This window comes from Scylla paramamosain, chromosome 26, assembly GCF_035594125.1.
Source record: "Scylla paramamosain isolate STU-SP2022 chromosome 26, ASM3559412v1, whole genome shotgun sequence".
NCBI lineage: Eukaryota > Metazoa > Arthropoda > Malacostraca > Decapoda > Portunidae > Scylla > Scylla paramamosain.
The window spans coordinates 3,852,686-3,857,680 of NC_087176.1; the positions used below are offsets into that span (position 1 = coordinate 3,852,686).

Consider the following 4,995-nt stretch of genomic DNA (forward strand, 5'->3'; position numbering starts at 1 on the left):
TCCCTCCCCCCCCCCCCTCCCTCCCTCTCCCATCCCCCAACACTCTATTTACAGTCAGGGTCTCCATCCTGAAATGGATTGCCACTCCGGGTAATTGCCATGGGGGTCGAGCCCCCCTAAAAAGGCTTGCCACTGAGGTCCCCATGCAATGGGGACCTCAGCGGCAAGCCTTTTTAGGGGGGCGACCCCCATGGCAATTTCCCAACTACTCCTAAAGTTAATTGACCTAATCCCGAGAGAGTGTGACCCGTGATATCATTGTGACCTCCCCCTTTACCCCCCCTCTAACAACACCACCAGTACTACCACCAGCACCACCACCACCCCTATCATTATTATTACCCCTATCAACACCACCAATTCTACTACTACTACTACTACTACTACTACTACCACTATTTTCAGTCCCAAAGGAAGAAAGACGAGGAGGAAGAGGAAGAGGAAGAGGAGGAGGAGATAAAACCATCACACAACTCAACTTATCTCTCTCTCTCTCTCTCTCTCTCTCTCTCTCTCTCTCTCTCTCTCTCTCTCTCTCTCTCTCTCTCAATCATTTTTCACCACCACCACCACCATCACTATCTTGTTTGAAAGGAGGGAGGGAGGGAGGAAAGGAGCGGGAAAAAAAAAGAGGAAAGAGAAGGAGAGAAAGTGAAGAGGAAAGTGAACAGAAGGAAAACGAAGTAGAAGAGAAGAGAAGAGAAGACGCAAAATAAGAAATGGAGGAAGAAGAGAAAAGAATAAAATAAGGTAAGATAAGGGAAAAAAGATGAAAGTAAAGAAAATAAGAGGAAAACAAAAGAAGGAAAAGGGAAAACAAGACGGAAAAAGGAAAATGAGAGGGAAAATGGAAAGAAAAGGATAAAAAAAGAAAATCAAAAGAAAAAACGGAAAAAAGTGGTATAAGAGAAGGAAGGAAGGAAGGAAGGAAGAAAAACAAAACAATAAAAATAACACGAAAAATGGAAAAAAATGAGAGAGAGAGAGAGAGAGAGAGAGAGAGAGAGAGAGAGAGGTAGCAGTACACCTGAGCACCACATCATCACACCTGTCCATTAATTACTAACCTGGCGCACCTGAGTACCATGCAAAACGAGGCCAATCAATACCACCACCACCACCACCACCACTACTACCACTATTGCATGTATCGTTGGATGGCACAATAAGTACTAATATTACCACTACAATTATTACTACTGCTATTGTTACTGCCACTACGCCACCAAACCACTACTACTATTGGTACTACTGTTAAGATACACCATTACTATACTATGTCTGTTTAGATTCGATAGTAAGATTACCATACTACTACTACTACTACTACTATTCTTCCTCTAATTCCTCGCATTCCTTTCAGCACCATCACAACTATCATTACCACAAACACTTCCTCCTCCTATTCCTCTCCCTTCCCCCACTCCCTCCTCCTCCTCCTGAAACTATTTACAAGGCCGTTCTGCTGCCTCTCCTCCTCCTCCTCCTCACCTGAAAAGTAACAACCCCTTACAAAATACCAGTTTCCAATTATAGCCAGAGGGTTACGTAACACACACACACACACACACACACACACACACACACACACATCCATCCATCATCATCATCATCATCATCACAGACAGGTAAGAAAGAAAATAATATGCAGAAGCTTTAGTAGTAGTTGAATAATGATGAGGGTGGTGATGGTGATGGTGGTGGTGGTAGTAGTAGTGGTAGTAGTAGTAGTAGTAGTAGTAGTAGTAGTAGTAGTAATAGTAGTAGTAGTAGTAGTAGTGATGATTGAAGAAGAATTTTCCCATCAACACCACCACTAACAACAACAACAACAACAACAACAACAACAACAACAACAACAACGTCAAATCATAACAATTTCACTAAACCGCAGAGAGAGAGAGAGAGAGAGAGAGAGAGAGAGAGAGAGAGAGAGAGAGAGAGAGAGAGAGAGAGTAACGTTTAGATGGACCTGCACCTTCTTTCCTTCCCTCCTCCTCCTCCTCTTTCTTCCCTCCCTCTCCTCCGTCAAGATAAAAATTATATAACTTTTTTTAAACCTGACATCCGGAGGGCAGACCAATGGAGGAGGAGGAGGAGGAGGAGGAGGAGGAGGAGGAGGAGTAAGACGCAAGGACAAGGTGCGGATGAGCAGTGGGAAGCAGAGGAGGAGGAGGAGGAGGAGGAGGAGGAGGAGGAGGACAAAATTGTAACTATCTTAATAACTTTCGAAAAAAATAACTAAAGAAAAAAGTTATGATAGAGAGAGAGAGAGAGAGAGAGAGAGAGAGAGAGAGAGAGAGAGAGAGAGAGAGAGAGAGAGAGATCACCACAAACTTTACGCCACTCACAATAATAATAATAATAATAATAATAATAATAATAATAATAATAATAGAATGGAGAAAGAGAAGGAATAAAAGAAAGAAAGAAGGAAGGAAGGAAGGAAGGAAGGAAGGAAGGAAGGAAGGAATGAGATGAACAGAAATGAGTAAGGTAAAGGAGGAATGTATAAACTAAATAAAGAAATGATGACAAATAATAAAGGGAGGAAATGGAAAATAAAGGAGTGAAGGAGGAAAGGAAAGAAGAAATGAGATGTGAACGGAAGTGAAGAAAAGAAAGAATAAAGAAAAGAAAGAAGGATGGATGGATGGGTGGATGGAAGGAAGGAAGGAAGGAAGGAAATAAAAGAGAAAGTAAGACGAACTTGTTAAAGAAAACGGGATATCTTTGTTTACTTTCGCTTGTGTGTGTGTGTGTGTGTGTGTGTGTGTGTGATTACTGCTTAGTGCACATGTCGATATTGAGGGTATGCATGTGTGTATGTATCTAATTGGTTAACAACGCGCGCGCGCGCACACACACACACACACACACACACACACACACACACACACACACACACACACACACACACACACACACACACACACAGTACCCAAATATTTACATACATGCTTACATACCTAATGCCCTCATACAAACACACACACACAGACAAACATACACACGGATACAGACAACGAACACACACACACACACACACACATTTACCTTAGCAATCCTGCCTCTGCCCTTCACTGCAGCGGGTCACAACTAGCGAAGTCACGTGTGGAGGTCACAATTGTTTGGCCTGGGTCACTGTGGCCTTACCAATACACAAAATATACAGCACACTAGTCATGGGAGGAGCGGGAGTGCGCGATAGACCCTCCTTCCTCCTCGGCCATCCCGGCGCCACTGAGCGAAGATTTCCAGACTCCCAGTATATAAACTCGAGTTGCCACACAGTCACTTGTGTGAAAAACTATGATAATAACGTTTTCTGGCGCACCTGGGCATGATAAACCACTCAGGGGAGAACTAACACATATTCCGCCACTGTTCCTTCATCCTGACAAACGTAGGAAGGGTGAAAAACCGTGAAATACTCCCAAGGTTGCACGGACGAAAGCCGGCGACAGTTGCCATGTTGGTCGAGAGATTAGGGAGAGAATCTTGGTTTATCCTTTTTGGCTTTTAATCGTATCAACGGGTCTTGGAGGAGGTTGTGGCGTTGGGGAGTGGCGTGGGCGTGTGCGAGGCGTGTGTGTGTGAGGGCGTGAGGCGTGTGTAGGCCCCGAGGCAGGCTACACAGGGTAAGAGACTAGCGGTCGATATGAGAGGGAGGGCGGGAAGGCGTCTGCGTGTGGCGGCCATGGTGACACACACACACACACACACACACACACCTAGCCAGTCCACACACACGTACATACACACACACACACACATGAGGTGCAAAAAATTACCATACAATTATAGAAAATCAGAGAGAGAGAGAGAGAGAGAGAGAGAGGTGGAAGAGGGGTGAGAGATATACTGCCCCATTAACACACTGACTGATTCTGATAAGGACTGAAATTATACCGATCACCGATAAATAATTGCACCCCGAATGAGAGAGAGAGAGAGAGAGAGAGAGAGAGAGAGAGAGAGAGAGAGAGAGAGAGAGAGAGAGAGAGAGACTAGTATCTTATCAAGCGGAAAACTTCAATTACAAGCAATTAGTAGATAAAAAGAAGGAAAAACATAATTATGATCATAATTAACCAACAAAATGTCCATAAAGAATAATAAACAGCAATGAAAAAAATGAAAAAGAAAGAAAAAGAGAAACAGGAAACAATGTTGCAACATTTTATTTATTATTTCCCTCTTCTTTTTTTTTTTTTTTTTACTTTTCTTCATAACCTGTATTTCCACATTGCATCACTTAATAACAGGAACATTCTTCTAACTTGATGTAACTTAAAGAAAAACACAATGATGTATGGTAGAGGGTGCATTAACACACACGCACACACACACACACACACGCGCGCACACACACACACTTTGATAAAATGCGAGCAACTTTATCTTATCTCATCTCGCCGGTGGGCAGAGCAACAGGGCGGTCCAATGTATCCGTTTTCTATTTTTTTCTTTTCTTTTTTTTTCTTTTTTTTGTTATTTTAAGGGAGGTTATGGTAGTATTGTTCTCCTTTGTTATTGCTGCTGTTACTACTACTACTACTACTACTACTACTACTACTGTTATTTCTAATGCTTCTGTTAAATTACTGTTGATGTATTTTGGTTAATATGAATATTTTTCCTCTTTTTAATACTACTATTACTACTGTTGTTACTACTACTACTACTACTACTTTCGTGAATGACTACTACTACAACAACAACTACTACTACTACTACTACTACCACTATTTATATTTACTTATATACCGGGTGGCTAAGTGCTTAACTAAACCAACTTGTCCATACTATTACTTACAAAACTTAACCACACGTACACACACACACACACACACACACACACATAACACTCGCCTCTTTAAACTAAAAAAAAATTTAAAAAAATGCAAAAACAGAAAAATCATCACTCAGCCTCTTTCATCTCCTCCTCCTCCTCCTCCTCCTCCTCCTCCTCGTGTTACTAATCTTACTGAC

General features: G+C 42.1%; 1 protein-coding gene across 7 annotated transcripts in view; it reads right to left on the reverse strand.

Annotated features, from left to right (window-relative positions):
- Positions 1–4,995, reverse strand: part of LOC135113618 (bifunctional heparan sulfate N-deacetylase/N-sulfotransferase-like) — a 76,744-nt gene that overhangs the window by 24,692 nt on the left and 47,057 nt on the right. For 4 of the 7 annotated variants that reach the window (XM_064028995.1, XM_064028990.1, XM_064028989.1 and 1 more), the window contains exon 18: positions 3,058–3,397. The exons of 1 other annotated variant lie outside the window; for it this stretch is intronic. The gene's annotated coding sequence lies outside the window, so the exon portion shown is untranslated. The remainder of the gene's footprint in view (positions 1–3,057; positions 3,398–4,995) is intronic. 2 more of the 7 variants (XM_064028992.1, XM_064028991.1) reach the window with 1 other exon arrangement.